General features: G+C 43.8%; 1 protein-coding gene across 1 annotated transcript in view; it reads left to right on the top strand.

Moving 5' to 3' along the window:
• The first annotated feature begins 219 nt into the window (after positions 1–219).
• Positions 220–8,777, top strand: part of TMEM86A (transmembrane protein 86A) — an 81,196-nt gene continuing 72,638 nt past the window's right edge. Inside the window, exons 1-2 of the mRNA XM_084631643.1 lie at positions 220–278; positions 4,322–4,405. The gene's annotated coding sequence lies outside the window, so the exon portion shown is untranslated. The remainder of the gene's footprint in view (positions 279–4,321; positions 4,406–8,777) is intronic.

The following is an 8,777-nucleotide window of genomic DNA, read 5'->3' as shown; positions in this document are numbered from 1 at the left end:
TGCGCCGAGCCAACTTCTTATATGACCTCGTATACGTCAGCACCTTCATACGTCACTTCCTGGCCAACGTCACATTCCCCCCCGTGCCTGGGACACGTGTAATCAACAATACGTGACTTGAGTTCTATCGGCTCCACCCCTTCCCCGCTGCAGGGAGACAGAATCAGGGCTTTAGGCTGCGCCCTCAAGGTGCGGGGAGGGGACGGGATCAGAGCTCTGGCTCCCTCCCACAAGGAGCGGGGAGGGTGGGGGAATAAGAGTTACCCACCAGGGTACAGGTAGGTGGAAATCAGCTAAACAGTCTTCCCACCTCCCCAACCCCTGCCCTTAGGATGCAAGGGAGGGGTATCAGAGCTACACTCCCTTGTCCAGGATGCAGGGAATTGGGGAATCAGTGGTACCGGCTCCCCGCCCTTCTCAAAAAAAGGCAGGGAGGAGAGAATCAGGCCTCTACACCCTCTCTGATGCAGTCTGGGATGGTGGCGGGATTCAGAGCTGCACAAGAAGCCCAAATATTTCTAAACTAATTAAAAATTTAAATTCCAGGTACAAGTTCTAGAACATGCTGCAAACTACTCCCTTCTCAGCCTGGCATCACCAGTCTTGCTAACTTGCAGTTTCATGGCGACTTCTGTGATACTTGGTGTTTTTCTTAAAGCATCGGTTCCTGGAATCGTGATTGTAACGGGTTCTCAGTTTTCATTTTTTAAAAAAGTAATTTTTAGCTCCTCTGGTTGCAGAGAAAATGCGACCTCTAAAGACTCAAAAGCCAGACGGTTAATGAAAAGAACCCAATTTTTGTTATCTTTTTAAACTCTCATAATTTTAAGGTGCTCTCACGATTTTAGGGAAGGGGGCTGATTCATGCCTTTTGAATGCTTGCAGTGGGAAATACTGCATCACAAAACTTCAAAAGGGCAAACATATACTTCAGGAAAGAGTGTGTGCCATATACTTCCAAACCTCTCCCTTCTCCCCTGTACACACATAAATTGGACTCCTAAAATACTTGATAGCCTAACAGTACTCAGAATTCTATACAGGAGCAAAATCTGTAGCCCAACTCTAATTGCAAACTTCATGACTGGGACAAAATCCCAATAAAAATCCCGTATCTGCAGTTCTGCAAAAATTAGGAACTCTCATGAAGACTGTAAGGCAATTTCACTTTGGCTATCAAGATACGAAAAAGGGCACTCAGCTTCTGGTGCTGTGCCAACTAAAGCAGCAGGCACTCTGTGTACCAAAAATGGAAAACCTGATAACACATTCCATTCCCCATAGTAGCAGGTCTGAGCAATGCTCAGCTACAGAACAACAGAGTAAACATCTCAACACAAACTCAAATGATCCTCAAATCAGTGACAAAACCCAAAAAGACAACACAAACTACTGAAAAGAACAAATGAGAGGTAATATTGAGTCCCATCAATACCCTTAACTCTACCATCTCCTTCTCTTTCAACTCATCTGTTCCTACCAGATCCCAGCCCTGGCTTATACCTCAGATCCACTTCCTCTGGCCTGATTTGCCTCTCAAAGAAAAAAGGAGACCTAGAAGATTTTTTTGTGTATAAGATTGCCCTCTTCTTCTCCAATTCTGTCATCTTTTTCACCAAACAGTCCTATTTCTCCTACCTCAAAATCCCAACACTTGTTTGCCAGTTTTTACTCCCTCCTTAAACTCTCCACCACCACTCACCCTCTCTATCCAGGTTCTTGTTGACTGCAGGAAGATTGGAAAGATCAGACTTTCCCCATTCCTCCTCTCCTCATCCTTTCCTTTCCCACATCCCTTCTTTCCATTCACCAAGTGAGGGGGTGTTTTTTAGGATGGGGGAATAAATTCCTGTTTGTACATACAGGGAAAGCAGTAAGAGGACAGAGAGAGTTTCAAGGCGAGAGAATTCTGAGGGCAGGGCCGAGGAAGGTGAACAACAGAAGAGTGAGTCAAAGGGGAAAGTGGAGGAATTGAAAGTGGAGAATAGATGACCTGAGGTTACTCATTTATTCTCCACTTCCAGTTCCTCCATTTTCCCCTCACAGTTCCCTCACCTTGAAACTCTCTCTGTCCTCTTTCTGCTTTCCCTGTATGTATAAACAGGCATTTATTCCTGCATTCTAAAAAAATCCCCTCACCTCATCCATCTCTCTCCTCCCCTTTACTTCTAATCTCAGTGGAAGTCTGGCTACAAGTGCTGCATCAACATCCTTTCCTTTGACTTACTCCTAGATCCCCTCCACACTGTGTTCTAGCCCCTTCATTCTACTAAAGTCCGCAACAACCTCCTCAGCCAAATTTCAGGGCCTGTGCTCCTTCCTTGACTTTATCACTGGCTTTGATACAGTGGATCACTTATCTTCAACATTCTGTCTTGCCTCAGAATTTATTATACTGTTTTCTCCTGGTCCTCTTCCTACAAAATTCATCTAGGGTTTCTTTCACTTCCTGGCTTATTTCCTCATTTGTCATGCCCCTGCCCTCCCTTTCTAGGTAGGCCTCCTGGCTTTGGTTATGACTCAGATTCCTGTGCAGTGGTCACCAACCGGTTGATTGTGATTGACTGGTCGGTCATGGAGCATCTGACAGTTGATCTCAGTCTCAGTCAAGGGTTGCCAATCCTCCTGCAGCCAAACCGGGAGTTTGGCCACTAACAGTCCGGTGGCACAGTGGGGCTAAGGCAGGCTCCCTGCCTGCCCTGGCCCCGTGCCACTCCTGGAAGAGCACCCCAACCCCCTGCCTCAGTCCTGAGCCCCCCACCACCAAACTCCTTCCCAGAGCCTGCACCCCGAACTCTGGCCCCAGCCCTGAGCCCCCTCCCACACCCCAACCGCTCCTAGAGCCTGCACCCCACACCTCCTCCTGCACCCCAACCTGCTGCCCGAGCCCCCACCCAGAGCCAGCACCCTGCAACCCATCCTGCACCCCAACCTCCTACCCCAGCCCTAAGCCCCCTCCTTCACCCAAACTCCCTCCCAGAGCCTGAACCCCCTCCTGCACCCCAACCCCCTGCCCCAAGCTGAGGCCGGAGCCCCTCCCACACTCCGAACCCCTCAGCCCCAGCCCAGAGCCTGCACCTCAACCCCCTGTCCCAGCCCAGTGAGGGTGAGGGAGAGTGAGTGATGGAGGGAGGGGGAATGGATTGAGTTGGGTGGGGCCTTGGAGAAGGGGCGGGGCAGGGGCACGGCCTCAGAGAAGGGGCAGGGCAGGGGGTGGGGCAAGGGGTTTGGGTTTGTGTGATTACTGTTATTTCTACATTTTCTTTGAGGTAGATCATGGGTTGCACTTAAATTCAAAAAGTGATCTTGTGCTTAAAAAGGTTGGAGACCACTGCTGTATAGCAACAACAGTCCTTGGGGACAGATTTCAGAGTAGCAGCCATGTTAGTCTGTATCCGCAAAAAGAAAAGGAGTACTTGTGGCACCTTAGAGACTAACAAATTTATTTGAGCATAAGCTTTTGTGAGCTACAGCTCACTTCATCGGATGCGTCCTAGGGGAGTAAGGCTATTAGTCTGGGGCTTCTGTGTTTGCTTAGTTTAATCTTTTTTGCATTTGATAATTACATTTGGTCCCATACACTCTCTTTATTCCACTGACTAATCCTGGGAATGAGTGCAGGAACTAGGGTAACCAGATAGCAAGTGTGAAAAATTGGGACAGGGGGTGGGGGGCTATAGGTGCCTATATAAGACAAAGCTCTGAATATTGGGACTGTCCTAATCAAGTTGAGACATCTGGTCACCCTAGTAGGAAACTGATCTTTTCTTAGATCTGACAGGATAACAAAAGCCAGTCTTGGATACAAGCACTATGATTCCTTAGAGTCCTGCATTTCTGTGACGCTCAGTACCCAGTTGCCACTTTTTCTTATGCATCATAATAGAGTGACAACCCCGCCAACATTGTCTCTACACTAGTGGTGGTTAAAATGATGCTGTGTCTGTGTGTCATCAGGTTGTGTGGTGTATACATTTCATGGGCCACTGATGAGTGACTTTGGGACATGTAAACATTCCCAGGCAGTGCCTGAGGGATGGATATCATTTCCATAAAATACGAGTGATTTCAGAAATTTGAGCACATTTACACATCATCTTGTAGCCTGGCATCACCCAGTCTCCTCTCTGGCAGTAATGTGACACAAGGAACTGGAAACTTGCTGCTGTTGCAGCTACAACCCTGTATCTTCAGCCAGCTCCAATACATCATTTAAGGAAGTCACTTCCTACATTTTGTCTAGTCCCATGAACTTCTCATATGTTTGACCACAATGTAAAGAATAATTCCAAAATAAACTCATCAGACTTTCCCAAAATAGTGATTCAACTCATGGAGGACAACACAGTATACCAACTCCAGAGTTTCGAAGCCTGATTTCCTGTTATGACCTGGCATAAAAAAGGTAGGAGATTTTTCTTCTGATTTTGTTTTTTTCCAAACATTCTGATCTGACTGATCCATTGCCTAATTACCCTCAAACTTTCCACAACATAATTAAAAAAAAACTTACTGAAGATGAGAAATTTCAGTTAGATTGGTTCATTTTGGGTACAGCCACTTGACATTTTTCAAAGAAAATTTCACATTTTTTCTATTAGTTTATAGAGCTAGCTAATTGTTTTAAAAAATTATGCATCTCAATACAAGTTTGGAGCAAAAAAAATGTCCCCATGTTACCACGATTTGCCAACCAGTTCTAGTTTTAGCAAAGTTAAAGGAAATTTTTTAAAAAAGCTTTATAGTGAGAAGCTACTTACAACTAGAACTGGTTGAAAAAATGGACTTATTTTTCACCAAATGTTTTTCCCCAGGAATGTTTTCAATGAAAGTTTGAACCAGCTATATTTATTACAGTGATAGGCCCCAATCATACTTTTTATGTGCTGCGAGTAGTCTCATTAACGTCAAGTTAAACATGTGTGTAAATGTTTACAGGACTGATGACTTAATTTACAGGTCAGCTACAGTTATCAGATTTCAAAGAGATATGTCTATGTGGAACTTCAGTATTTTGCTTTTTTTCAGATAATATTTTGTATTAGTTATTCTGTCCCCATTTCATACAGCACACTTTGTGTATAAATTGAATGTTTATTCCAGAAAAATCATCCTAATGTCCAATGGTAAGTTCTCAAGATCATAAATCACCTTAGATATTAGCACAGCTGGTGATCTATGCTCAAGAGAAGCCCGAGACTTGAATAACATGGGTGTTGCAAATCAGGATTCAAGTAAGTGGGCAGAGAGTTTGCACAATGCCTGCCTGTTATGCTTGGCTCTAGCCCTTGATTTCTTGGGCACTAAAACTCAACTAAAATCTGTATTTAAAATGACATATTAAAATATAAACAGAAAAAGAGTAATTAGGGTGGCAATTGGCAGGAGATGGAGTGACGCGGCAGGTTGGCTCAAAGGTGTCCCAAGAAATGAGAATTACGGTATCAAAAATCACAAACTAGTGAAACAGTGAGAGGACAAAAGGTTTACAAATTAAAATGGAAGCTGAAATGTAACTAAATAATTACAAAAGTATCTATGCTTGAAATAGATACCTATTCTTAATAGTATCTATTGCTTAAATGCCACAAAATAAAGGTGAGGGGAACCCCCAAGATTAAGATATTGAATAAAGGGGAAAGTGCCCAAAAATGGGGATAGGGTCAGTGGAAGAAGGACTGAAAACAGCATATACTGGAGAGGCTACAGAGCCATAAATATTTTCCTCCATGGCTAGGATGCTGCCTTCTTTGCACCCAAACCTCCCATTGACTTAGTTGCTCAAGTAATGCAAGCTTTTCAGTAATAGTGTCCAAAAGTAAGTAATTTCTTGTCTGAGGCACTGGTCTCTCAATTCAGTAAATGATTCCCTTGGACCAATGAATTGATACTGGTACAAGATCTCTACTAGAGACTGGCTGGAACCAAACCCACAAATCTATACATCGGATCTGGGCTCAGAACCCAGTGATGAGCAATTTGAATAGCATGTGCATCCTGTTAGTTGAATTTGAACAAAATGGCACTACTGATGCAGCTGTAAACCCAGATGAATATAAGTCCTTTAAGTTGACAATGACATCACAATCACATCTCCCATCTGTGTCAGATAATAGGAACCCAGCATCATAAGGTTAAAAGCTGTGTCACTGTTCGATTCTGGTTGCTTGTTTGTATGTCATGCAAAGTGTTACAGCTCTGCCGTGCTTCTTCCTTGGTTGTAGTAAATAAATAAAAAGGTAAAATAAGTGAGAGTAAATATTAAAACCTAGGCAAAGTAAGAAGAGAGAAACTAAGGACTGGATCCTAAGTCCAATCCTTTCAGCTAACTCAGGGGTTCTCAAACTTCATTGCATTTCAACCCCCTTCTGACAAGAAATATTAACACGACCCCAGGAAGGGAGACTGAAGCCTGAGCCTGCCCGAGTCCCACCACCCAGCGTGGGGGGACCAAAGCCAAAGCGTGAGCCCCACCGCCTATGGCAGGGGGCCCATGATGGGGGGCCTGTAACCTGAGTCCCACTACCCAGGGCTGAAGGCCTCGGGCTTCAGCTTTGGCCCCGGGTGGTGGGGATTGGGCTTCAGCCCTAGACCCCAGCAAGTCTAATATCAGCCCTGGCGACGACCCACTTTGGGGTCCCGACCCACAGTTTGAGAACCGCTGAACTAACTCCAGTGGGCTTTGGATCAGGCACTTAAATTGCCAAGCTTTCCAATCTTGGTTTCACCTCTTTATAGTTTAATCCTGCCAGAGTACTAGTGCAAGAGCAGATGGCGCCAGTGTCCTTATTACGGCAGCAGCAGTAGAAAATATTGCACAATCGCATGCCAAAAGAAGCATCTGTGAACCTTCTTTGGTGCCAGCCTGTTGTTCTTATTGGCTGCTTGTCAGACAAGTTTGTACATGATGTTTTTTCTCCCCTAAAAGTCTCAGCATTGCGTTACTGAGCTTTAAACCCCAGAGGGCCTCAGCGTACAAGACTTTTTCACATGCCGGCATTGAGATGAAGGTGAATAGCAAAAAGAGCATACGAAGGATTGTATTATTTAATGTGGAATTAAAATCTTTTCATGATCATACGTTTCTTATCCAACTGAGAAGTGTGAGTTTCCTGCATGCAATTGCAGATGGCTGTGGTGGCATCCAAAGCAAATCAGATGAATTGTACATTTTTACATATCACTCCTGAGCCAAAGTATATTCTTTCCAAACACATTTATCTAAGTGTTTGGATTTTGTTCCCCAACGGTGCTAGCAGCCTGGTTTTCAGAGCTACTCCCATTGCTTTGTGCTCAGCTCTTCTGGAGATCGGGCTCCCACTACTTTTACAAATCTTTAAAATAAATGAAAACAAAATACAGTAAGATGCCTATTCTTATTATTTATATTACTGTCATGCAGTGCCCCAGTCCTAATCAAAGAAGTGCCAGAATGCGCTTCTGGTACATCCGGTAAGTGATAGTGGTGTAAGTAGTGGACCACCATTATTGCTTCCCCGAAAAGTGCCAGAACAGTAAAGCAACCCAATTAAACAAACTCCTCCCACCATCATATGACTTTATTCTCAACCCGCCCCACTCAGACAATAGGTACACCCTGCAGCATGCTCTTCTAAAGATCAGCAGACCTGGGTTCTGCTGGAGCAGGGCATGGAGTCAGTTCCAGAGTCAGTTCCAGAGTTGAGGACCCCTGACAAAAATTGCCTTGCCACCATCCTCTTTCATTTACATAGAAAGCAGTTAGTTCAAGAGCCTCCTTTGGTTGCAGCTGTGTCCATATCACACTGAAATAGAGAGGCTCTCTCAGGTAACCAAGTCCTAAACCATGTAGGGAATTATAAGACTAAACCAATGCTTTAAACTCCGCCAGGAAACTAATTGAAAGCCAGAGCAGATCGTGGTGCACCTGTGTAATATGCTCTCTGTGTGAAGCGCTGCCTAATAAATGGGCTGCTACATTCTACAGTAGCTTCATCTTCCGAACATAGCCCCATGTTGAGTGTATTACAGGAGTGTAATCTCAAATGGAGTTTTCACCGCATGAGCCTTCACAGTGATAAATTGTTTTCAGTGCAGTCAACATAATAAAAACTAGAGAGTGTCATATTTAAAGACAGTAGAATGAAATCTTGATTATCCGCAAGAAGGTCCTGATCTTGCAAAATGCTGAGCCTTTAAGTCAATGGAAGTTGAGGGTGATCAACACCTTGTGAGGTTGCGTCTGAAATGCAGAAGAGGCATTCATTTAGATAAATATGGTTTCAGTTAAGTGAGGGACTTGTAGTAGGTAGGGGGCATATTCATTTAGATACATTTATTAGGTAGTTCAGCTTTGTATGGTCAAGATTTCACTATCGTCAGATATTAGCTAAACTTTCTTCAACAGGAGATTCACCTCTGTTTGGATTTATCCTAAATTTCTTCGGAAACTTGTAATCTGTATCTCTTCATATTGCACGTTTGGTGTTGCTTTGAAAAATAGAAGACCTTCAGCATATTAGTAAATAATATGGTCTTTTCTGATTTTCCTTCTGCAAAATTGTTTTGTTATCAGTGATGGCCTTATGCTGTAATATTCTACCATTTTATCCCCAATATAAGATGTTTATAGGAGAAACTGTCCATTCTGTCTCAGTTTTGCTTTGATAAAGCTAATTCCATTTACATAAAATTAATACAGTAACTCCTCACTTAAAGTCCTCCTGGTTAATGTTGTTTTGTTGTTATGCTGCTGATCAATTAGGGAACATGCTCATTTAAAGCCGTGCAATGCTCCT

This window comes from Lepidochelys olivacea, assembly GCF_965140295.1.
Source record: "Lepidochelys olivacea isolate rLepOli2 genome assembly, chromosome: 6".
Taxonomy (NCBI): Eukaryota; Metazoa; Chordata; order Testudines; family Cheloniidae; genus Lepidochelys; species Lepidochelys olivacea.
This window is presented reverse-complemented; position numbering and strand designations above follow the sequence as displayed.